Here is a 27,995-nt window from a genome sequence, read left to right as displayed (position 1 = left end):
TTTGCTCAAAATTTTATTTTTGTCTTTTTTGGAGACCACTCAAAATAGATATTGTTATTTTTATATGGATGTTTATTTAGACTGACTGACATGTTTACCGATTTATATACACCCATTTTTGTCATTGTATAATTTTTTTTGGCTGCATAATAAATTACCAGGAGCTTAGCAGCTTAAAACAACACTTACTTGTTAGCTTACAGTTCTGTATGTCAGAAGTCTTGCAAAGCTAGGTGGGGTTCTCTGCTAAGAGTATCATAAGGCTGATATCAAGCTGTCAGTTAGATTATGTTCTGATCAGGACGCCTTGGGAAAAATCCTCTTCCAAGCTCATTCTTTTTGTTGGCAGAATTTGGTTCCTTGGGGTTATATGACTGAGGTCCCCCTTTCCTTGTAGTCATCATCCATTGGTCCATGTCAGCTCCTTTCCACATGGCCCCCATAGGCAGGTCACAGAATGAATGTACACTTTCAAGGCCATCCAGGGAGTGTCACTTTGACTTCCTCTTCTGCAACTGGTTAAAGATAAATATATATTAGCATATGCATATGCTAGCTTCTCAACTCCCTTTGAATTAGTCATATCATTTTACTGAGAAAATACAATCTTTGATACTTGTTCATTCTTATTTGTATGAGTTATGTTTTTTTAACATGTCTGGAAGTTATATACTTTAATAGTGGTAGCCAATTAAAAAAGACAGGTAGCCAGAGTTGCCCTATTGTAAAAACTGCTGGTCATTCAAGACCTACATAGAAGAATGAGGGTCTGTAAACCAGACTTTTAGTGCCTCACTATTAAATATGAATAATGAATTTTAGCCTCTGATATATGAAAATACAGTAAAAAGAAGAAATCAAATTAAGAGGAGACTAAGAGAATGCTGGGGGCAGAAGAAAACTCTAAAGAAATAACATTTAAATCTTAAAAAAAACTCAGTTCTGGGCAAGATGGAGTAAGCATATTCAACCCCATTTCTCTTGCTGATTACAATGAAAACTGCATGGACAAAATATATATGGTAATTATCAGACGACTCAGAAAGGTGGGGAAAAGACAGACAGACTAGCTAGGGACCACGGAAATTGAGAAATGACCTGTGTATGCTGTTTTGTCTGTCTCCTATATATGCAATGGGCACAGACAAAAACAAAACAAACAAAAACTCCCCAAAAGCCCCAAGGAAAACCCCACTCAAAGGACTGGGAAGAGGGTGGCTCTGCAGAATAGAATTCTTTTAGTATACCCTCCCAAGTGCAGGTAAATATCATGAAAGGTGCAGTGCGCCTTTCCCTCCGTACCAGACACTGGGGATGGAACCTTGTTGATAATTCCTACCCTGTACTAAGCAAAAGAGCAAAGAGCAGCATCTCGCCCTCTCCCAAATTAGAGAGCGGGAAAAGGATTAGAAAGAGGAGAGAAAAGGCACTCAACCTCACTAATCATCAGGGAAATGGAAATAAATAAAAATCACAATGAGATCACTTCCCACCTATTAAGATGACCATTTTTTTAAAAAAACATTAAAAAAATAATAATTATTGGTGAGAATGTTGAGAAACAGAAAATTCTTTTATACTGTTGCTGAGAATGTAAAATGGTGCAGCTGCTATGTAGAACAGTATGGTGATTCCTCGAAAACAAAACAAAACAAAAACAAAACTACCATACGATCCAGCAGTCCTGCTTCTAGGTTATTTATCCAAAAGAATTTAAATCAGAATCTCAAAGAGATATCTGTACTTCCATGTTCATTGTAGCATTGTTCATAATAGCCAAGAGGTGGAAAAAAACAAATACCCATCACAAATAAATAAAGAAAATGTGGTATATACACACAAAGGAGTATTATTCAGCCATAAAAAGAACAAAATTCTGTAATAGCTATAGCATGGATGAAACTTGAAGACATTATGCTGAGTAAAGTAATCAAATCACAGAAGGACAAATACTGCATGATTTTACTTATATGAGGTTTCTAAAGTAGTCAAGTTAATCAAAGCACAAAATGGGATGGCGGTTGCCAGGGGCTGGGGGGAGGAGTAAATGGAGAGCTCCTGTTCAAAGATATAAAGTGGCAGTTATGCAAGATGAAAAAGTTCTAGAAATCTGCTCTACAACATTGTTGTAATGGTAAATAATACTTTATACTTAAAAGTTTTTTTTTTTTAAGATTTTATCAATTTATTTGAGAGGCAGAGAGCCTAAGCAGGGGGAGCAGCGAAGGCAGAGGGAGAAGCAGGCTCCCCGCTGAGCAGGGAGCCTGACTCGGGGCTTGATTTCAGGACTCTGGGATCATGATCTGAGGCAAAGCCAGAAGCTTAACTAACTGAGCCACACAGGCACCCCTATATTTAAACGTTTGTTAGGAGGGTAAATCACATGTTATGTGATTTTCAACACAATTTTTTAAAAAAGTGGTCCAACATTTTTTAAGTGCTAAAAGAAAAAAAACAAAAACAAAACAAAACCCTGTAACCCAGAATTGTATAGCAAGTGAAAGGCGAAAAGCAATTCAACAGGGGCACCTGAGTGGCTCAGTCAGTAAGCGTCTGCCTTTAGCTCAGGTCATGGTCCCAGGGCCTTGGGATCGAACCCTGCATTGGGCTCACTGCTCAGCGGAGAGCCTGCTTCTCCCTCTCCCTCTTCCTGCCACTCTGACTATCTGTGCTCTCTCTCTATCTCTCTGTCAAATAAATAAATAAAATCTTTAGAAAAAAAAAGCAATTCAATGGGCAAAGGATAATACTGGAATAATGTGACAATTGCCTATGAGACAATCTCTACAGGGGGGGAGAGAAAGAGAGAGTGAGACTGAGATTGAGAAACTAAACCTAAACCTCCTCATTAAAAGCACTCTACTGGGGTGCCTGGGAGAGAAAAAATTTAGACAGGAGAGAAAAAAATTAGACAATGAAAGAATCCTTTTGGGTGGTCAATCATCTTAAAGAAGTTTCAGAAAAAGAGGAGAAATTAAATTGGGAAGAAAGTATCAAAGGAATACTACAAGAAAATTTCCCAAAACTAATCTCAAGCCTGAAATTACCCAATGAATACCCACTAAAATGAAAGAAGAAATCCAGAACAAGGCACATTATCATAAAATTTTAGAAAACTGGAAATACAGAGAAAGTCTTAAGAGATTCCTTAGAGAAACAAGTAATATGCAAAAGATCAGAAATACAAATGGCATTGGACTTCTCACCAAAAACATTAGCTTCCCATTACTACTAGGATAGATTAAGAGCAAAACCATTACATGGCCTAAAGGCTGTGCATGGTCCTAGACCTGCCCAGCTCTCGAGTCTCATACCATTTCCCTTTTTATTTCTCTTTAATTCAGTTACACTGGCTTATTTTCTCTTCATTCCACCTGCAAAGCATTTATACCTGTTGTTTCCTTCATATTGAAGACTCTTCTCATTTCAACTAGTTTATTTCACTCTTTCTTCACATCTCAGTTCAATTGTCCTTTCTTTACATTTCAGTAGTTATAATGTTTTTAGGGAAGTCATTGATCCAAATTCTCCTCCTATATGCTTACACAATCCTATATGCCACCCCACACAGTATTTACCTCAGCCATGATTTTTTCTATACTTTTATTAATCTTCAGATGTCATCTTATTTGAAATATCAGCAGTAGTTGATATTTCATCACTCTGTCCTCTTTAAATTTTTAAGATTTTATTTATTCATTTGAGACACAGAGATACAGAGAGAGAGAGAAAGCATGAGCAGGGAGAGAGGCAGAGGGAGAGGGAGAAGCAGGCTCCTCATTGAGCCAGGAGCCCAATGTGGGGCTTGATCCCAGGACCCTGGGGTCATGACCTGAGCGGAAGGCAGATGCTTAACCATCTGAGCCACCCAGGAGCCCCACTCTGTCCTCTTTAAAACATTGCCTTTGTTAGGCTTGCAGAATCCCACATGCTCCTTTTTCCCCTTAGGTTCCTGGATATTACTCCATCTCTTTTGAGATTCTTCCATACCTCCACAACTTTGGAATGTCAGAATGCCCCAAGGTCCACTCCAAAGCCTCTTTTATTTTCTACCTGCACTCATTCCAATGACTTCATCCTGTCTCAATGGTTTAAATACCATCTATAAACAAATGACTACCAAAATTAAGTTTATAGCTTGGATTTCTCTTCTGAGTCCAGACTTGAGTGTCCAAATGCCTATCTCCTTGGATGCCAGCAAATCAAATCATTTTAGACAAACATCATTTTTAATACAGCATTCAATATTTGATATTAAATATCAGTCTGAGATGACTTTAATCTATAAAAGCCCTCTGGATATCTCCAGCTGAGAGTAGATATTTGCATGAAAGTTGATGGTTATCAAACTGAGTTAGCCCAGAGAAAAACATTCAATTATATCTCAATACTGGAAGCTGAAAAAGGGGGAAAAATAACTTTGTATCCCTACATTAGGACAAGGACAGTGGTCTATCTTATTTACCATTATATATTTGACATGTAGCACAATGACTGACATATAGAAGAATTAAATAAATAAATTTGACCTAGCCACTTAGTCTACTGTTGAAGACTACAAACTAAAGTGGAATGCAAGGCAATTCATGAAGGAAGAAAGCCAAATGGCCAATAAATATATAAAAAGATGACCAACCTAAAAAAAAATAAAGATGATCAACCTCAGGGCACCTGGGTATCTCAGTTGGTTAAGCATCTGACTGCTGATTTTGGCCCAGGTCATGAGAACGAGCCCCACATCAGACTCTGCACTAAGTGGGGAGTCTGCTCAAGATTCTCTCTCTCCCTCTCCCTCTGCCCTTTCCCCAACCCTCTACTCTCTGTTGCTCTCTCTAAATAAATAAATAAATCTTTTTAAAAAAAGATGATCAACCTCATGAGTTATCAAGAAAATGCAAATTAGAGCCACAGAAAGATATACTTTCATGCTTGCTATAATTATAAAATTTTTAACTTTTTTTTTTTAAGATTTTATTTATTTGACAGAGAAAGACACAGCCAGAGAGGGAACACAAGCAGGGGGAGAGAGAGAGGGAGAAGCAGGCTTCCCGCCGAACAGGGAGCCCGATGCGGGGCTCGATCCCAGGACTCTGGGATCATGACCTGAGCCGAAGGCAGACACTTAACGACTGAACCACCAAGGCGCCCCTATAATTATAAAATTTTAAATATCTGACAATACTAAGTATTAGTAGGGATGTGCTGAAATAAACTTTTATATGCTGATGAATATAAATTGGCACAAATACTTTGGAGAGCAATTTGGAAATATCCTATGAAAATATGCATATCCTATGACCAGTATTTCCACTCATAAGCACATCATTCAAAGGAACTCTGCATAAGGGCATAACTCTTGCATAATGGCAAATGTGGAAAAATATTCATAGCACTATTGTTTAAAATAACAACATTTTGGGTAACCTAAATGGCCATTAACAGAATAAATGAGTAAATTGAGGGAGTATATTAATGCAATGGAATATTACTCAGCAGTGAAAACGAATGAAATATGTATGTGTTTCAATACAAATATATTGCATAAACACATCATTGAGCAAAAAGGCAAGCTGCAAAAGAATACCTGGTGATAAAATTTACATTAAGTTTCAAAACATGCAAACCAATACCATATTGCTTAAGAGATACATATTTAATGAAAGTATTCTAAAAAATATGGGAATGATAAATATTAAATATAATAATCTTTGGAGGAATAGTGGAAGAGGATATAATCCAGGAATGTTACATACAGTTTTAACCCTGTTAACAATGTTTTATAAGTCTTAAGCTGGGTAGGAGATATGTAGGTGTTCATTATGTTATTCTTCAGGTTTCCTGAATCTTTTTTTGTAATTCTGAAATAGTTCTTAAATTTTTTTAGCAATTAAAAAAAACCTTACCACATATGTAAGTCTAATAAAAATGAGTACCTAAAACTTAGGTCAAAATGTCTATAACCTTAATTCAATGAAATTTAGCCATTTCTAATGATGGCAGAGAGGATGTGGGCAAGAAAGTAAAAATATAAACTGATAATGTTTTTATGATACTTTTGCATTTGTATTTGTATATGACACACATGTAATATGTTTCAAAAGCCTTAAATATGTTTATACTATTTGACCCTACACGTTTGGATAACATAAAAAAATTTGTGTGAATATTTCTAAATTTTTCTATAATAACATAATATTTGTATAATAAACTTTTTCTTAAAAGATGAAATTTAGAGTAAATAAAAGAAACTGAACTGGTGAAGTGAACTATTAGACATTATATAGAAACCTAATTCTAGCAATGCTTTTGCCTTAAAGTCTATTAATACATCAAAACCAGCTTTTGGAGGGGGTCTCTGTATGTCATAATTTTTTCTTTTTCATTCTTCTACTCTTAAACTTTCTGTACCCTTTTGTTTTAGATATGCTTATTGTACATAGTGCATAGCTGTATTTTGTCTAATCCAGTCAACCTTTGTTAACTAGTTAAAAATATTTAACTACAGCATTTAGTCTGTTCACATTTATCATAGTTACTGAAAAACTGTATTTACCATCTTATTTTTGCTCTTGTCCCATCTGCTTTGTAATTCTGTTTCTTTCCTTTCTTATCTACTTTTGGATTGACTAAGTGTTCTTTTATCATTTTATTTTTCTCCCTCAACTAGTATACTGTTCGTATTGTTTTGGCGATAACCCTGGTATTACCATTGTATCAGATGACCTGGTATTATCTAGTATTTGGTGCAAACTTATACAAGTTTTATATGAATATCTTTTATTCTCTTCCTGAACTACACAGGAACATCGCCCTTCTTTTGATATATATAATCTGTTGCTCTCCAATATTTTATCTTTTTTATCATTAAATGTCATTACTTTTTTAGACAATGCTCTCTTTGTTCTTATATCTCAAACCTTTTATCTGGGATCACTTCACCTCTGAATAAAGTACATCCATGAGAATTTCTTTCAGTCAAGTTCTGCTCATTAGAATAGAGATTATTCTCTATTCTATAGTGATAATTTTCTATTTTCACTCTTGTTTTTGAAGAATCTACACCTTTAAATCAGGTATAGAATTCAGAATGGTGGCTATTCTCTTTTAGCCCATTAGAGATACCACTCCAAAGTCTGTTTCTGTTAATAACAGTAGCTCCTTTAAAAGGAGCACTGGGTGTTATACGCAAACAATGAATCATGGAACACTACATCAAAAACTAATGATGTAATGTATGGTGATTAACATAACATAATAAAATTAAATTAAAACAATCTATGTGTAGATTTGTATTACCACTAATATATAAAAGTAAGACAATATATATTGACCAAAGCTTTTCAGGAATCATATATAAACGATTTTGTAATCTTCTTCCCTGTCATCTAAGCCCTAATGCTCTACTGCATATTTGGAATATAACAAGTTGTCCTTGAAAATAAAGTTCTCCTATAAGAGGTATTAAAAAAATAATAATAATAAAAAATAAAAGTTTGTCTTTGTTTTTGTTTTTCTGATGTTACACTCTGATCTATCTAGGTATATTATCAGTTCAGGGAAGTACTAGTTTTGCAACAGGAAAACTAAACACTCAGTAGTTCAATATGATAGGTAACAATCTGGGCTGCCTATTCCAGGTTGATAAGTGGGCTCCCACCCCACATTGTTATTCAGGAACCCAGGTTCCTTCCATCTAGTTTTCCTGCCATCCCATGGTCAAAATCATGTTATAGGCATATTCTTGCTCCGGTTTACAGGAAGTTGGAAAGAAAATAGAGGTCGACTGTTTATTTCTTAAGGTACCCAGCTGAAAGTATATGTAAACACAAATCATTGAGCAAAAAGGCAAGCTGCAAAAGAATACCTGGTGATGACAGTATATAACCTATATAAATAGGTAAGAAATTAGGCAATAAGTCACACTAACCATAAGGGGGACTGGAAAATATAGAGTAGTTGAAAAGTCATGACTCTGGTGCTTCCATTATTAAGCAAGAAAGGGAAACTGAAATTGGTAAATGCCTAGCTGTTCTTACCAGTCTACCTGCAGATTCCCTTTACTTATTTTCCATGGGATTATCTGAGCTATCTAATCTGTGGTATTTTTTATAATTTCTGTGAAATTCTTAACTATCCATTGTTGTAATAGAAATTTTTAAGACTATTATAGATTCATGTGAAATCTTAACAAATAACTCAGCAAGATCCCATGTACCTTTACCCAGTTTCCACTAATGGCAACATCTCGCAAAATTATAGTTTGATATCAAAACCAGTATATAGACATTGATACAATCCACCAATCTTACTCGGATTTCCCCAGTTTTACTTGTACTTATTTGTGTATTTATTTCTACACAATTCTATCACATGTATAAGTTTGTGTGTTCACCACCACAGTTAAGATACAGAATAGTTTCTTTATAAGAATCCTTTGTGTTGTTCTTTTATAACCACTCCCACCTCACTCCTCTCATCTCTAACTCCTAGTGATCAATAATCTGTTCTTGGGGCGCCTGGGTGGCTCAGTCGTTAAGTGTCTGCCTTCGGCTCAGGTCAATGATCCCAGGGTCCTGGGATCGAGCCCCACACATCAGGCTCCCTGCTCGGCAGGAAGCCTGCTTCTTCCTCTCCCACTCTCTCTGCTTGTGTTCCCTCTTGCTGTGTCTCTCTCTGTCAAATAAATAAATAAAATCTTAAAAAAAAAAAAATCTGTTCTCCATTTCTAAGATTTTGTCTTTTGAAAGAGTTCTATAAATGAAATCGAACAGTATGTAACATTTTGGGACTATTTCCCCCCCACTCCCCTCAGGGTAATTCCTTGGAGATTTAATGAAGTTGTTGCATGTATTAATAATTCCTTTTTATTACTGAGTAGTATTCTATGGATATACCAAAGTTTGTTTAGCCATTCTCCCACTGAAGGACATCTGGGGTATTTCCAAAACAGTGTATAATGGGTTTATACCACTGTACTATAGTTGTCCAGGTTTTGTTAAAAAAAAAAAAATCCAATATACATAGTGAGGCATCTTACATAGAGCTCTTTTGAAATTTTTTAAATGGCTTTTTATGTAAAGAGTTAAGATGGTTTAGTTTAGTTAATATAGTATAGTTTAGTCGTTTTTAAAATGACAAATACATGCTCATTGTAAAAGTTCAAACAATATCAAAATACATAACAAAGTACATTGATTAAAAAGTAAATGTCCACCTTTATCCCCCAGTGCTAACATCTCTCTTCTCTTCTCAGAGGTGAATAATGTTAACAGTTTAAGGTGTATATGTATCGTGGATCTGGTCAGATTTAAAAGTTTTTCAGTTGATTATTTTTCATTTGAGAGGACTCATAGTATCTGCTAGTATTTTCTTTTGTAATATTAGTATTGCTTACATTTCTTCCTTTATAATAATTTTGAAAATGAAAAAGTAGGTAGCATCTTTAATTCCTGCTTTTAGTGTTTCTAACTTGAACACATTCATATATTTTAATAGGTTTTTCAGCAGTTTTCATTGTTTATATTAGATTGATAAAACTTTCTATGAAAAGACTAATGTTCATCCATTTGTATGAAAATTCATTATCAAAATACAACAATATAGTTTTAAATATGTCCTAGTTGAGCCTGACACTTTGTTTATAAACACCTTAAAAAGCAAAAAACCTTGGAATAATGAGGTAGATGAAATCTACCCATTGAATTCTGACCTATTGAATATATAAGCTTTAGAGACCATTATATAAAAGTAAATATATTTTTTCCTGGAAAAGAATGACATATCTTTTAGTATTAAAACAAACAAACAAACAAACAAGCTGTTCTTTGACTAGTATGCTAGAGACAGTTCCACTTGAATTAAATTTCACCAAGACCAATAAACTAATGCTAAACATACTCCTAACCTCTGAAGCCAGTATGTATGGTAGTGTCTGGCACAGTTGATATGGTCCTTTGGGTAGAGAACATGCTCAAGCTCCCTCCTCTTTCGCCTGGCTCTCCACATTTCCCAGGGAATAATCATTAATTTAATTAGTCATATTCCAAAGCAAACACTGGGCTATGCATGTGTGGAAAGATGGTGGGTGTGGGTCTCTCCCTCCCTTCTCTTCTATAAGGCTGGAATTGGTAGGAGGACCTGATTAGAAGTAGTTGGATTTAGGAACATAGTTTGACAACACCCCCCCCTTATGTCTTATGTATTAAACTGCCTCAAACCCAAAGAGGCAGAATTTGGGCATTTCTGGGGGACAACACCCCCCCCTTATGTCTTATGTATTAAACTGCCTCAAACCCAAAGAGGCAGAATTTGGGCATTTCTGGGGGACAACACCCCCCCCCTTATGTCTTATGTATTAAACTGCCTCAAACCCAAAGGGGTCAGAATTTGGGCATTTATAAGTATTGGCCAAACACAGTACTGGCCAAAGACTGGGCAAACTCCAGCATCAACTTCTAAAATTTGGTGTAGGTTGGAGTGCAAAGCTGGGCATTATTTGGAATGGAAATAGAACAGGCATGAATTTTTGATCTAGTTTGGAATTGGAGTTCATCAATAGCCTCTTACTGATTTCAAAATAGGCATCTCTGTAGGCCTGTTATACTTTTATAAAAAATAGTAGGGAATATCAAGTAAGCAGCCACACAGAGGTGGGGATAGGGACCTTAATATCTTGACCTTAATGCCCTCTGGTTAGCCACGTGGTAGGTCTCAGTCAAGAAAACAAAAGCTGTCTGCATCAGTGTATTTCTTTTTAAAAACATAGTCTCTGCCAAAAGTTAACAAGCCTTAGTTAGTGTCCAATTATGCTAATGTATCCTCATCTCTGGAAAAAGCAAGAATCTTCTCTTTCAAAGGAAAGCATCTCTCTTCTGCTTTACCATAAGATTGGATCCTAGCAATCACTGGATTAACAGATTAGAAATAAAAGTGTGTGTGATGGGAAGCAGGGAGGGGTAAGGGAACTCTACAGCTCTTTTTTTCTTTCAGCTCACTCCACCTCTTTGCTCTTCCTGAGTTTATTCATTTATTTTAAGTGGCTGACTAAGACATATATTCTACTCCAGTTTATCTGAGAACTCTAGCTCTATATTTGGAGTTTCAGATACAAGATAATCTAATAATGAAATGGATTTGGATTTTTCCACTCGCAGTTGTCTCTTATATGTATACTATTCCTCAGGAACCTTACAAGGATGGTTAGTTTACCCAAAGCAAGATTTAGGCACCTGGGTCTCTTGAGCTAATACCTAACAGCAGGTGTTCAATAAATAGTAATTATTAGTTAATGATCAAACATATAGTATGTACCAAAGATAGAAATTAATATAAGATCAGTTTGGAATGGGTTCTGCCAAGGCAAGTTGAGCTCTGACTAAATAAAAAACATACTTGCATTCTTTTTTTTTTCATTCTTTTTGATGCCTATAGGCAGGAGTGGCTCAGTAGTATTTTCGTGTGAAAAGAATGTGAAAAAAAATCTATGCAAATGTTACATTAAAATTCTTTTCATTTTATGAAGGGACCATTGAAAATAATAAGTAATGATACCACAAATATTTCTGGGTATGTATTTTTTCAGTTCAAATGAATATAACATTATCTACTCTCTCCAATAAAGAAATTATAAATGGATTTTTAAGCTAATGAATCATGAAATATTTTTGTTGAGTTATAAGTGAACCAAATGGTCATATTTATTTTAACACCTGGAAGAAGTCAGGATGTGCACAGCTGGCTGTTAGCTTGTCACACATTCCTAAGTTTACAATTACTACTAGTGTTCTCAAAGTCCACTGACAAACAGTTGCAGGTGGCCAAGATGTTTTTGTGCAGAAACAGCTTTACTCAGCAAAATCTAATAATGTATCAATAATAGCATTTACTTTGGAAACTATCAGTATTTAAGAATGGCAATTTTCAAATATTTTCTTAAAATTATTTAAAGCATGCTTGGGACTGCTAATGATAAATTTATAAATATTGCTCAAATTTTTAAAAAAATTCAGTAAATAAAAGAACATTTAAGAATACTGTCAAAGGAAAAAGAAAGAATACTGTCAAAGAAAAAGTTAACTTGTTAAATAAAGTCTATTCGATCTATTTCTTACAGTGGAAATAGCCACATCCTTATACTATAAAGGGTTATCTATATAATTCATTTTCTAGAGCATTATTTCTACATGAAATGCAACTAGTATTCCAGAAGAGGGGAATAAATATCATTTTATAGAAGGATCATTTTCAGGTTTTTAGATGATATTAAAAAGCTAAATTTCTGTATTAATTTAAATTGTTTTTTTTAACTTAAATTGTTTCATATAATTATTTTTAAATTTCCATTAAATATTGATAGGAAATATTTACAAAGTGTATAACATGTAAAGAATCACAAAAACAAATATTTACATACCATCTTTCAGTTTAAGAAAATAACATTACCATTGTAGTTCTTTGTGCCTTTTCCTGAACTCATTTCCCTCCCCTTTGCCCCTCTGAGGTAAACACTTTCCTGAATTTTGTCTATTTCATTTTCTTGCTTTTCTTTAGGTGGTACCACATAAGGTTGCCTCCTTAATCAACTATTGTTTACTTCTGAATATTCTAAACCTTATGTAAATGAAATAATACAGTAAGTATTCTTTGACACTTATTTTGTTCAACACTGTATTCCTTAGATTCATCCAAGTTATTGCAGGAAGCTGTAATTCATGCATTTTTATTGCTATATATAATTACATCATATAAAAGTACTGCACAGCATCCATTCTGTTATTGATGGACATTTGGCATGTTCCCAGTTTTTGCTATTACCTAGTGTTACTAACAACGATTTTGCACAACTCTCTTGGTTCACATATCCAAGAGTTTCTAATGTATATGTATATAGAGATATATACACACACACATATTTATAAATGTCAAATTTATATGTAATATACACATTACTTTATCATTATATCAAATTATTCTCTAATTTGGTTTTTACCAATTCATCCTTTCACCAGCAGTAAGTATTCCAGCCATTCTATATCCTTGTCAATACTTGATATTCTCAGACTTTAAATTTAAGCCAATACGGTAAGTTTATTAGCAGTATCTATCTGTGGTTTTAATTTGCAATTCTTCAATTACCAATGAGGTTGAGAAATTTTTTAATTGCTTAACAGTCATACTGATAACCTCTTATGAAGTGCTTCTCCAAGTCTCTTGTTCATTTTCCTTTGGAGTTGCTTGTCTTTTCCTCAACTGAACAGGGAAGAGTTATTTATTCATTCTAAACATTAATCCTTTGTCAATTATATGTTGCAAATACCATTTCTCAATGGCTTGTCTTTTTACTTTTTGTGTCTTTTGATCAACAGTTCCTAATTTTAATGTAGAAATATTTAACCATCTTTTCCTTGTTCAAAACCATTTTCATGCTGTTATCACATATGAAAAAGTCTACTTCAGAAGCTAAAAACCTGTACTATAGAAATGGAAAAAATGTCATAGTTGTTCTATCATATACTTTAAAAATTAAACAACAGATATTCATATGAAAAACTGTGATTCAGACAAAGGGCTAGTTGATTGTTTTTTCTGGGTTTGGTGGCAGTTGATTTATTAACAAATTATTTGCTGATAAATCTGGAGCTACAAAAAACACACACACACAGGTTTCTAAAAAGTTTTCTATAACATCACTTAACTCAGTAAAATACTGGTAAGTATTGGTTGTAAGGGACACATTTGTTAACACCTGAATTAATAATGGAGATGATGCCATTTATTTACCAAAAGGGATATATATGTATAAGCATAGAAAGTTCTATGTATTGGGAGTTTAGGTGGGTGAAAAGAGGGATTTGTTTTTATTTTTCACATCCAATCTTTCTGTAGTATCTGAACATTATAACATAAGCATGAATTACCTTTATAATGAAAAACATGTCTGATATTCTTCAAGCTGAATTTAAATTTATTGTAAAAATATTAAAGTAAAAATGGTATGAAATTTATGATCTTATTATAGTGTAACAGAGAGTAATTTTGTCATGTTTGTATGTAAGATTTGAGTCTTCTAACAGCTCTTAAAAGTATACTAAGAAAAATAAGTTAAAAATGCTGAAATGTTGGGCGCCTGGGTGGCTCAGTTGGTTGAGCGACTGCCTTCGGCTCAGGTCATGATCCTGGAGTCCCTGGATCGAGTCCCGCATCGGGCTCCCTGCTCGGCAGGGAGTCTGCTTCTCCCTCTGACCCTCCCCCCTCTCATGTGCTCTCTCTCATTCTCTCTCTCTCAAATAAATAAATAAAATCTTTAAAAAAAAAAAAGCTGAAATGTTATCAGTTGAAAATATACCATTATTTTAAAGAATTTTTTGAAAGATCTCTAGATAGACTGTGGATCCTATTATTTCCAAAATAGAGAGGCAGAATATATCAGCACTAGAAGTCATTTGTGAACATAATTTATATCCAAACTTAGAAAAACATAAAAATTATAATTTTTGGCAAGAAAACAAAGCAAATGGCTAACAGTGATATTCAGATATCTATCTGGTATTAAGTTAGAGCTATGTTAATTTTCTGAGTTACCTTAATTTTTAAGATACTTGCACTGGATTAAGTTTTTAAAATACCCTCAGTGAGAAAACTGAATGGGAAGAAATCAGAGAGGGAGACAAACTATGAGAGACTCTGGACTCTGAGAAACAAACTGAGGGTTACAGAAGGGAGGAGGCTGGGGGGACATGGTACCTGGATAATGGGTATTAAGGAGGGTGCGTGCTGTGATGAGCACTGGGTGTTATACACAACTAATGAATTGTCGAACACTACATCAAAAACTAATGATGTACTGTATGTTGGCTAACTGAACATGATAAAAAAAAAATTAAAAAAAAAAAAGACCCTCAGTGGATTGATTCAGCAAAGATATGAACTCTTTTAAAGCTTCTCTTCTGGGTGCCTGGTTGGCTCAGTCAGTTAAGTGTCTGCCTTTGGTTCAGGTCATGATCCCAGGAACCTAGGATTGAGTCCCATGTTAGACTCCCTGCTCTGCAGGGAGTCTGCTTCTCCCTCTACCCCTCCCCTCACTTGTTCTCTCAATCTCTTGAGCTCTCTCTCTCAAATAAATAAGTAAAATCTTTTTTAAAAAAAATTTAAAGTTTCTCTTTCTGTTTCTGATAAATATTGTGTTCTTAAATCACATCCCAATAAGAATTTGCTAGCTGAATAAGTTAAAGAGAAAGTTTCTAGAGGCCAGAAATACTGGTAATTCATACACCAGTAATAAATATACCCAGAAAAGTAGAACTGCATCATCTAATTCTGATCAAGGATGCAGAGATCATTTTTGCTGATAATGTCTGAATATTAGAAAAGTCACTGATGGTCAATAGAACTGCAATATTCTAAATCAATTTATATGAGATATGCCAACAGATGTCTGCAAAAAAATAATAATTAAGTAAACTGAATTAGTCACTATGATAAAAATGATGCAAAGGTGTGTTATTTGTAACAGAGTTAAAACAATACTTATTTAATATTCAAATACAATGTAATTTAATGTTTATATATTTCTAAGGTTTCTCAAATAAATACAGCAACAAACCAGGAGAGAAGTTTGGTCAAACCATGTTACCGATGTTTTAATTTGCAAAATAAAATTTGATGAAGTAGGTGTACCTCTTAGCAGCTCATACCAAGAAGGTAAGGAAAAAAGGACTTGGCAGAATATTCCTTTTGCTTCCAGAAATACCTGACCTGAACTATGTCTCTTCTCTTTCTCTTGCCTTCCCCCTAACCTTGATCCCCAACCTTGATGATTTCACTACTATATCTTTACCCAACCTCTCTGTCTCAACATACATTGCTATCTTTTTCAACCATCACCTTGAATTTCTAACCCTCCAACAATGTTTTCATTTTGGTAATGCACTTGTGTGCTTCATTCATTCGTTCAACATCACAAACAATATACAAACAAAAGGTGTAGCTTAGTAGTTAAGAGCTGGACTCTGAACCCAAATGCTTGTTTGTATCTTGGTTCTGCCAGTTATTTATTAGCCATTAGACCTTTGGGAAAGTCACCTAACTTCTGTACATGTTTCCTTATCTGTAAAAATGAGGGTGTCAACAATACCTATCTCATAGGTCATTATGAGGAATGAATGAATCAATATTATGTAGAAGTCTTATAAAGTGTAGTAAGAATTATATAAATGTCAGTTGCTTTTATCAATATTATTGTTGTTATTTGAGCACTTACGTGCCAAGCATTCTATTACATATTCAGATTATATTAGTAAACTAGATAGACAAGACTCTTGGGAAAGTCTTTTCAGGTGCAAACTGTCCCCCCATTTCCCTATCTCAGAGTCATAACTAGGACAGAAAGTCTGTGGCTAGGGATGCTGTCACATTGGTAGGCACCAAAAATGTGAAGCCATCAAGAAAAGATACAATTCCTAGGACTGGCATAGATAACAAAGCCACCTGACCACTTATTTCTCATTTCTGTTGCTATTATTACATTCATGTCCTCTGTTTTGACATTAATTCTAGCTCATGTTTTCTTCCTTTCCATCACTACAGTCTACCATTTATTTTCAAGGCAAAAGTTCTTAAAAAGATACATGCCTGTAATTATCCTATAGCTGCACATCCTAAGTAAGTGGAAATATCCTTCCTCAAAATGATCATAAAAATAACTGTAATGGGCTGGTTTTAGATATTAAAATGTTGCTCTTCCCATTGTCTATTGTTAACCTTCACTTATCCATTTCTTCTCATTTATAAATTTTGCCCTCAGGAAATAGAGCAGATAAAAAAAAGAGCTGATTTCTTGGCTTAGAATTTTAAAATAGAATCTTCATAGTATGGTTTTATTTCTAAGATCTAAGTACTCACTCAAGGAGAAATATTGTTTTGTTTCAATTCCCAATGGCATCTGACTTGGAAGATCAGAAGCTCAAGCTCTGAGGACATATCATTGACCACCTTAGGGCAGGGGAAGAAACAGGAGGCCAGCCTAAGCCCCTTTCTTGTTTTAAGCAAATGTTATATTAAAAACTAAGATAAAATGATTCTCTAACCTTAGACTTTTAGGCCTCGGAAGGGCATTTGGGGAAATATTTTGGGACAGTGAAATATAAGTCATAGCTATTTGGCTTACCTACAGATGTTACTTCCTTACTGTGTGGTTTTGCCTTTCAAAGTACTTAAAGCATTTACCAAAGGATTAAAGAGTTAAATGTAAAAACGAAACCATAAAAGAACTAGCAAAAATATAAACCAATACTTAAATAATCTTGGGGTGAAAAAGATGTTTCTAAGTTTAACACTGAAAGTATACTAAAAATTTTTTTTTATCTTTTTCACTGAATAAAAATTTAAAATTCATATGACAGTAAAAATATCATAAATTAAAATTGTTGCAGTACTTTGTTATGCATATATATATGTTAACATGCTATATATGTTTTATATGGAAGAACATTTAAACTAAAAAATAAAGGCCTTAATAGAAAAAGTCAAAGGGCAATATAAGGCAATTAATAATTAAAATGACACTATAAATTTAATATATTAACTTGTAAAAACATGCTCCTCGCATGTTTCTTGGAGTGGGTTATGTGTGTGTATGTGTGTGTATAAAATAAATATGTATGTGAATACATAAAAAATAAGTAGAGCCCATAAAAGTACAGACTCATATTCATAGTGGGTATTGCTGGGGAGTAGAACTACATGTACTTTTTATTTTGTTCTCTGTATTAAAGTTTCTTTTTTGGGGGGGTGGGTGGAGTACATGTTACTGTAGCAATAAGAAAAAAACTCACTTTAAAGAATTAAATGTACAAAACTAAACTTCAAAGGAAGATAGAGATGTACAGAAAGCCCTATGTCCTCTGAGCTGTAGCAGAGACAAAATAATTCTTCTGATATGAATCTCATTTTCTGAATGTGTGAAAACTAAGAGTTGGTAAAAAATATTTTGTAAATTGTGAATTAATTTCTTCCTCTATTAACTTTCAGGATTTCATTTGCTGATATACGGTGAAGTCAAGAATGCTAAGCATTTTTAATTTTCCCAACTTACAGCAATTAATATTAACAAATTGATATTTATATACTGCTACAATGTATTTACCACCATGGTAAGTTCCACTGGAGGTAAACAAGGGTACTTATTATATGTTAAATATTTAATAATCCAAGCTTTCCACCAAGTCAGTCTGGCATGACCCAGCAAATAATGATGATTTGGTAAACTTCCTGAGTCAAGAATCTCAGCAACATAAACATTGTTTCAAATTTCCTTGGTAAACTTCTTAGTCAAGAATCTCAGCAACATAAACTCACTGTTTCAAATTTTCATGTAACGTGCTATCTTCAATAAAGATAATACTATTGGTCCACCATCAACAAAATAAACACTTTTGAATAAAGGTAAAAGATTTATTCTTCACACAAATTTGAAAACTCTGGTTAGAATCAGAAATCAACAATGAGCTAACTTAATTTATATAGGGTTAAATCTGTAATAGTCATTTAATAATGATGATGCTATACAACTAACATTTTTTGAGTGCTTAATACTTTCCAGGTACCAAGCTAAGCACTTAATCATTATCACTATTTAACTTCTTGAAAACTTTAGGCTCAGACATTATGCAACTTGCCCAAGGTCACATAGCTAGTATGGGGATTCCAACCTACTGCTGTCTGGCTAGTAAGTGCCACATTGCGTCTTCATTAAATATTTTATACATTTAGTTACTAGGCAAATACTAGACTAAATGGCAATGATTTAAGCACTAGTAAAATAGTTTAAAATCATATACTTGTAAAAAATTGTGAATATTTAATAATCCATGCTTGAAAACTATTCAGAGCCAACAAAGTGCAAAAAATACAGACAATAGTCACACATCAAGCCAAAGCATATAAAAATGGATAGGATGAAATTTAAGCGATCAAACTAATCTTTTTTTCTGTTACTAGTTCTTCATATATATAGCAAAACAAAAACTCAACTGTTAGATCTAATAATTGGTGCATCGTTAAATTTGTTAACTTTGGGGAACAAAAGAAAATAATTTCTCATTCCTAGGTACTTTTGTTATGCTTGATCACTTAATCCTTAACTAATCAGCAATTTCATGAGATTAGGTATCATTCCTCCATTTTTAGAAAAAGAAAATAAATTGGGGTTCAGAAAGTGTGAACAATTCATATATAACTGATAAATGACAAAGTTATTTGCTTCAAGGTCTAAATGACCCCAAAGTTGCACTAGGCATAGGCTAATGCCAATGTAAGAAAGCACAATTAGTAATAATGAGCTGTACTTTAATGTTTATGTGTGTTGATCACAGATTACTACACTTATATAACTAAATTAGAGATCAAGCTAGCTTTCTGGCATGAAATGCAAGACTCAGGCATGAAAACATTTGCAAAAGTGTATAAATCATTTGCCTTTTTTTTTTTAATTCTCTACTTGAAGATTTAAGAAAGAAATAACTCCTTGATCAAAATACATGTACCCATTTTCCATGACTAAAAATCTAGTAATATAAGACAAATTCAGATTATTTCAGAATTTTGGACTGAAAAGATTTTAAAAGCTAAAAGGAAAAACAGGATGTTTAAGATAAATATCTGAAAACAGACATTTTAGCTTCTACTTTTTTGCATCACAACATTCAATACTCCAACAAAGCCAACATTTTCAGGTTGTTAAATCAAAATCCTCTCTTTTAAATACTTCTTTTAAGAAGTAGGAATTTAGAAGCACATCACAGTGAACTATCTTGGAAGGTTCATAGCACCTACAATCGTTTCATATAAAATCAGAAATAGAAGCATTTTTTAACACTATATTTATGCTATTTTTATGCTACATATTATATTCTCACCATCCTTTAAAGTTCCTACTTCATAGAATCATAGATTTTAAAGTTATTTAAGACCACCTAGTTCAATAACTTCATTTTCATAAAGGAGGAAATTAAGATCCAGAGATATCTGACTAATTTCTCCATGACTGTTTTGTTGTGAATTAGTGCTGGAGTAGGGAATGAACCCTAGATTTCCTGATATAGAGTCCAAAACTTACTACATTACACCATCATACCACCTTCATTTCTATTTTGGATAGTGTCAAGTAGTAACTATAGCATATTTAAATCCTGGGTCCCCAAGCAAACATTTCAGAAGTCCCCACTCTTCTATTGAGGAAGTTAAACATAATCTTAAAGTGGATGAATACTTGGGTGCCTGGGTGGCTCAGTTGGTTAAGCGACTGCCTTCAGCTCAGGTCATGATCCTGGAGTCCCGGGATCGAGTCCCGCATCGGGCTCCCTGCTCAGCGGGGGGTCTGCTTCTCCCTCTAACCCTCTTCCCTCTCATGCTCTCTGTCTCTCATTCTCTCTCTCTCAAATAAATAAATAAAATCTTTAAAAAAAAAAAGTGGATGAATACTTAATATTTATTCTAAATGTATACTGGTCAGGTATAACTTCTGAATAAACAGTCTCCTGATAAAAGGGGTGCAGATTATTAGTGGCCCCACCTACAATGTAAAGTACTCTTAGAGAATACTTAAAACAGTAATAACATATTTGGATACTTGTTTACAATTTACAATGTCATTTCACATATTATCTTAGCCAAAGACTCTCAACTGTTTGTTTTTAAAAATCTATATTATTGAAATATAACTTAAATACCATAAACCAAAGCAAAACCCATTTAAAGTGTTTGGTTTGAGGTTTTTTGGTTGTAGTTTTTGACTTAAGACAACAAAGATTTAGTAGCAGGGTATGTGAATAGGTATTTGGGAGTGCTTAGTTGGATGCTTCTGGCTCCAACTCTTATAAAGTTGCAATTAGGTTGTCAGCCATGGTATAGAGTAACCTGAAGGTTTGAATGGGGCTGGGCATATGCTTCTATGATGGCTCACTTACTTGGCTCTTGGAAATAGGTCTTAGGTCTTCTAACCACACAGACCTCTTCACTGGGCTGCTTGAATATCCTCACAATATGTCAGCTGGATTCCCCAAGTTCAAGGAGTTCTGAAAAACATACACCTGCATAACCACTTATAATCAAGACACAGAACATTTCTTTCATCCAAATAGTTCTTTCAGGAACCTCACCTCACTTCTGCCCCCAGAAGAGGTGTTTTTGTTGTTGTTGTTGTTGTTTGCATTACTTCATGAAACCTGTTGCTGTCATAGACATATATCCATATACTGGGTTACCATATAAACTTATTTCTTGCTATGCAGTTCGTAACTCTGCATTAGAGGGATGAAAGATCTTCAATATGCATATGAGGAAAGGCAGAATGGAAGGTTAATCTTCCCAACAAACTTGCTCTAATGTAAGCTGCTTAGAAATGGTAACATTCTCCAGTTTTAAAATTTTTCTTCATCACTTTGTTGACCTGGAATTCCTGCTCCTGTTCAAGATGCTGTTCTAGTTTGGCTTTCTTCTGTTGCAAATGCATCAGTTTTCTGGAAAGCTCATTAGTGAGGAACTCTTCTTCCTTCTTGTAATTTACAACAAGGGTATCCTTGCAGAAAGAGAAACTTGGCTTTCTATTACTGTTGATTAGTTTGTATTTTCTAGAACTTCATGTAAATGGAATCACAGAATAGAACTTTTGTGTAGGGCCTCTTTCACTCTACATGTTTTTGAGTTTCATTCCTGTTGTATGTATTGCTAGATCATTCCTTTTTATTGCTGAATAGTGTTTTGTTGCATGGAAATACCACAAAAATTATTATTAAACTTTGAATTTTACCAATAAAAGATTATTGGACTTTTGTCTTGCTATGTGAAAACCTACATAATACCCTTATTGTGCAAAGTCTAAAATATTTGCTACCTAGACCCTTAAAGAAAAAGTTTGCGGACCTCAAACTAGCTGAATGGTCATGAGCTGAGAGCTTGATAGAAATGCAGAATCATCAACAATACCCTAGAACTATTGAATTAGAAACTGGATTGTAGGGACGCCTGGGTGGCTCAGTCGGTTTAAGCGTCTGCCTTCGGCCCGGGTCATGATCCCAGGGTCCTGGGCTGGAGTCCCATATCGGGCTGCTTGCTCAGCAGGGAGCCTGCTTTTCCCGCTCTCTCCCTCTGCTTGTGCTCTGTCAAATAAATAAAATCTTAAAAAAAAAAAAAAAAAGAAAGAAACTGGATTTTAGCAAGATCTCCAGATAATTCATATGTATATCAAAGTCTGAGAAGCCCTGTTTTCTTTTTCTTAACAATTCTAACAAGAAACAACATATATTGTATATGTAAAAGTGTATGAGCCCGTGCATGTGTGCATGTATGCATTGATAAGCCTAGAATCATTCATATCTACGACTTTCAGAAAATTATTACTGGTATCTAAAATAAACTCATAAAAAACAAAATATGGAGATATATGCAGGTTGAAAAGTCTTATTTAAAAATTTTTTAGATATAAACTGTTCATTATTTTACAATCTTAAGAGTATAAAATAATTTAAAAAATTCCTTGTTAGAGCAATTTCCAAAAGAACAAATGTAGCACAAATAAAAACCGTTCTGTCCTTCTGTACAAGGATGTACCAGTGATTAGTAGAGATTAACAGATGATCATCTTCATGCATGTGATCAACAAGACCAAAAGGTCAACAGGGTTTTAGTTTACCATATGCTGCAAAATTCATGCTGCAAACCTACTTGGCATGTGCTTTCATTATACATCCTTCTTAATCAACAAATTAGAAGTTAGAGAACAAATCATTCACTTACATTCCTATTAACATTTGTTTAATAAGTACAGGAATATGAAGATTTTTCTCTTCTTTATGTAAAATAGCATTATAAAGATATTTTCAAAACCAGAGAGAACTAATTTATATGTAATTATTTTAAATATGCTATAAGCAGTAACAAATGACATTTTATTACTAAACTCAGATTTACAGTTTGTAATCATCTCATATAACCAACAGCTGTAACTTTTTGGGTTTCTTAGTTAACATTTGAAACTAAATTATATTTATGTAACTACCATTTTAGATAAAGAGTTTCATACTTTCACTGATTTAATTCTATCAAATCTAAGTTACTATTTGAGACTCAATAAAATTCTGCAAAATAAAGAAACCTTTAAATTTCTATTACATATTTATTTCATTAATGCTAGCCAGAAAATAGCAATTTCTCCTTTTCAAACAATCTTTTCCAGAATTTCTTGATTCACTTTGTATCTTTTTGCACACATGTTAGTTCTAAATATATATCTGAACTCTAAATGACTTCTGTTCATATTAATAGTCCATAACAAGCTATTAAATCTTCCTTACAACAAGCAACAATATGCCAAAACACTTGCTCTGTATTTTGGTACTTTCATGAAAAGAACCTATAATTCCCCAAAAAGTAATTATAAAACAACCATTCCTTCATTAACATATAATTGTGTTCTTCATTCATATAACAAAATTCAGCAATAATCAGAAACTGTCAAAGGAATAATTCAAAGGCCAGGAGTTTTGGGGGTTTATTTCATCTCACTTGAAAATGTGTATGTATTATGCTTAAAACAAGATTCTTTGGTCTCTTTAAGTCCTTCAGTTATTAACTTCAGTTAGTCCCACTTTAGAATGTGAAAGTTGTTTCCATGTTATTGTTAAAATCTTATCAGAAAACAAGTTAACACAAAAGTACATCTTTTTGTTTCTGTTTGGCACTCTACTCATATTTATCTCTCATTCTTCAGATAAAGTTGAATTTGTGATATATAAAATAGATAAATTATATACTATAATACCTAGTTTATTAACAAGAACTTATTAATGGTAAAAAAATATAATAAAAAGAAGGGTTACATTTAAAACTGTGTGCTTCTGTGAGAAATACAAAAATAAGATGAGAAAGATTATGTAAAGAGAAATACAAGCAAAAGTATAAAAAAGGCAGCTAAAATGAAGTTCTAGATTTAAATATAGGTGTTTGGAGGACACATAGATTATAACGTAATAAGCCCTGATTTTAAAAAGTCATGTTTTTCACTCTGAAAAATACCCTTTCATATTTGTAAAGTAATACATGGAGAAAAATAGAAATCATTAATGATGCATGAATCAGAACATTAGTTTAGAGTAAAAGCCAATTACAATTATGGAATCTGCATCTGTTCATTACAACTTTGTCAGTTTTCCAGAATATGAGTCTAGGCAGTTTTTACAAATGACGTAAATGGAAATGTGTTTAGAAACGGCTAAACAATTTGTGCAACATGTAAAAAATGTGATGTTACAGCTAAAAAGGAATTCACTCTTCTTCACATTACTATTTATATAGACTCCTCTTGGTTCTATTTCTATGGACTTTTTTCTTACTCTGTACAATTTTGCCATTAAGAGACTGACTCAACATTCCATGAATGTTTAGAATTTTGACTACTTTTTCTAATAGAATATAAAACATCTCCCACCAAGGTGTATAGAATGGTTTACAAAGAATCTAAATGACTTTGAAATTTTGCATTAAATTGTCTGACGAGTGTGTGATAAATGTTTAGATGAATAATCTTCCTAAAGCCATCTGTAATACATGGGCTCAGCTTTTTTGGAAAATCAATGGACGCCATAAGACATGTCATTTAGCTGAAAAGAGGCTGTGTGGATTAGTATTAAAGAAAACATATTTTAGGCATATCAAGTGGACCAAAAATGACAGCATGATACAAAAAAAATAATAATAATAACAAAGGAATTAGTGTAAAGAAAGTTAAGCAGAACTTTACAGGATCAGATAAGCATTTCCTGAAGTGTGTTCTATGACACCACAGTCTCTAACAAACAGAAAATGGGTTTTATCATTAAATAAGCTTCAAAGATACTAAGTATTCTCCTTCCTCTAAGAGAGTCACAGTGTACAATAATAGTGTATGAAAGACTCTGTGAGCAAAGTGCTGGAAAAAATATCAACCTGATTTTTGTGTATGGAATTCCCATCCCTTTTTGAAAATTTCAACACACATATTTTCCCACAGAAGACAATTTGGGAATGTTTTAATAGATAATTATAGATATTTAGGCAGCAAAGTGTTAAAAGTAAAAATGGCCCACATATGAAAAACTATTAAGTTAAAAAATTATCTGAAGGAATTTAAGATTAAAAAAACCCCAGCAGCGAGTTGAACCCTTCTTTCAGCCATTATTCATTCATTCAACAAATATTTAGAGAACACTAACTTAAGTGCAAAACATAATGCTAGGCACTGGGTATAGTTTCAACTTTCTAAGAAGTTGCTCCCACCTCACCTTCATATTTCCCCCCAAAAGACTAGGAATCTTTTTGAGTGATACTTGAATAAACTGCCAATTTCAACTCTAATGGAATGATAACCTTGTTTCACAAGGACTGATATTAGTAGAGGTATTTAACAATCAGGAAAATAACCAAATGCTAGGAAATGCAAAAATAAGTGGGACTACAACAGTCTAAAAAAGCTTCTGCACAGCAAAAGAAATCATCAAAATGATGGGAGAAAATATTTTCAAATCAAATATCTGCTAAGGGGTTAATATCCAAAATATATAAAGAACTTACACAACTCAATGACAAAAAACAATCCAATTAAAAAATGGACAGAGTATCTGAACAGATATTTTTTCAAAGAAGACATACAGATGTTCACATATACATGAAAAGATGCTCAACATCATTAATCATCAGAGAAATGCATATCAAAACCACAATGAGATATCACCTCACACCTGTTAGAATGGCTATTACCAAAAAAACAAGAAATAACAAGTATTGGAGAGGATGTAGAAAAAAGAGAACCCTCTTGCACTGTTGGTGGGAATATGAATTGGTACAACCACTATGGAAAACGGTATGGAAGCTCCTCAAAAAATTAAAAATGTAACTACCATGTGATCCAACAATTTGGTATTTACCCAAAGAAAATGAAAACACTAACTTAAAAAGATATGTTCACTGATGCGTTACTTATAAGAGTCAAGATATGGAAGTAACCTAAGTATCTATTGATGGATGAATGGATACGGAAATTGTGGTATATGTGCATACACACACACACACACACAACCAGAATATTATTCAGCCATAAAAGAGAATGAAATCTTGCCATTTGCAACAATGTAGATGGACCTGAAGGGCATTATACTAAGTGAAATAAGTCAGACAGACAAATACTATATGATCTCTCCTATATATGGAGTCCAATATGTACAGAGAACAGACTGCTGACTGGCAGAGTCAGGGGGTGGAGGATGGGAGAAATGGGTGAAGTGTCTTTTTTGCTTGAGTTTAAATAAACTGAATAGTAATAATAAAATTCCAGGGCGAGGGCATTTCTTTTAAACAAAAGAATCTGAAGTTACATCACTTCTGCTCACATTCCATTGGTGAAATCTTTGTGTCACATAACCATGACTTTGCCACAAGGGAGACTGGGAAATGTAGTCCTAGGCCAGGCAACCATATCTTAGCTATGGCTCTCTTGTTATGAAGGAAGGGAGAATACAATTTAGTGACTGTGCCTCCTCAATATCTATATATATCTATAAACAAAAAAGACAAATTATCTGTTCCCTCCCTACCCAATATCCAATGGTGGTACGGGAATAGGATAACCATAACGAAACTCCTATTTGGAAAAAGGAAGAATTAGAAACACTAACAGTCACTGATCCATGTCATTTGTTAAGCCCATTTAGCAGGTAATCCAAAGACTCCTACCTCTGACAGTAGATTAAATTCCTTGACTAGACTGACTACCCTAATTTTGCTGATGGGGAGAATTCCCATGACCACTATCCTCTAGGGGCCTGTCTTTGCTCTCTGGGAGGTTCTTCTTTGTCTTTTATTCCCCATGATCACATATAAAGAGGAAGTTGGGGAAATATTCTTCTTGGGAGCTGTATCATTTTCATAACCTGGTTCTTGCTGCTGCAGGTTTTTCCAAACATTATCATCCTTTGTGTCACTTAGATGGTTTCTAATGTTGCACTGGTTAATATTCAACTATCGTCTCTGGGATTTCCCCAACCACTGGCACTCACTATGTAAGTTCTGATGCTGGCACTTCTTGATCCTACCAGAATTTAAACCTCCACTAATACCAAATTTAGGCCTTGCTGCTCTGGGCTTTTTACAAATAGATTTTTTTTTTTCATTTCAATGGCAAGTAATAGTATTATATTTTTGAAATCTTTTTTAATGGCAACGGAACTTAACATATGTAGTATCAACAATGCATATAATGGAATGCCTGGGTGGCTTAGTCGGTTAAGCATCTGCCTTTGGCTCAGGTCATGATCCCAGGGTCCTGGGATTGAGCCCCACATTGGGCTCCTTGCTCAGCTGAGGAGAGCCTGCTTCTCCCTCTCCCCCTCCTTGTGCATGCTCTTTCTGACAAATAAATAAATCTTAAAAGAAAAAACAACATATAACCCAACCAAACTGATGGCAATATGAATTACTTTGGCTAAATTCCGGCATGTTTCAACAATTACAAATACATCAGAACAGATGCTTGACAAACAGGGATTGTAATTCACTATCTATTGTAAGATACTCTTGATTTCCAGAATATTAAAATGGTAAAAAAAAGCGTATCTTAGAATTGATGATTTGAAGGGTATCTCCATGTTCACTGCAGCATTATTTACAATAGCCAAGACACGGAAACAACCTAAACATCCCATCAACAAATGAATGGATAAAGAAGATGTATGTGTGTGTGTGTATACATATGTGTATATATATATATGACATATATATATTTAACAGAATAATATTCAGCCATAAAAAAGAGGGAAATCCTGCCATTTTTGACAACAATGAATGGAAGTTGAGGGCATCATGTTAAGTGAAATAAGTCAGAAAAAGACAAATACTGCATGATTTCATTTATATGTGGAATCTAAACAAACAAAAATCCCCAAAAACCCAAACTCAGGAGATCAGATTTG

General features: G+C 33.9%; 1 long non-coding RNA gene across 1 annotated transcript; it reads right to left on the bottom strand.

The window, feature by feature from the left end:
* Window positions 1–69: 69 nt before the first annotated feature.
* LOC129045589 (uncharacterized) lies at window positions 70–22,192 on the bottom strand. The gene is made up of 3 exons (XR_008505543.2): window positions 21,156–22,192; window positions 20,964–21,071; window positions 70–515 (listed from the first exon to the last, which is right to left on the bottom strand). It is a non-coding gene; the product is annotated as an uncharacterized LOC129045589 (long non-coding RNA).
* Window positions 22,193–27,995: the final 5,803 nt, after the last annotated feature.

This window comes from Mirounga angustirostris, unplaced genomic scaffold (assembly GCF_029215605.1).
Source record: "Mirounga angustirostris isolate CCGP_5_RB_7025 unplaced genomic scaffold, mMirAng1.0.hap1 SCAF_3, whole genome shotgun sequence".
Lineage (NCBI taxonomy): Eukaryota > Metazoa > Chordata > Mammalia > Carnivora > Phocidae > Mirounga > Mirounga angustirostris.
Note: the sequence above shows the minus strand (reverse complement) of the source record. Positions and strands in the feature narration are given on the sequence as shown.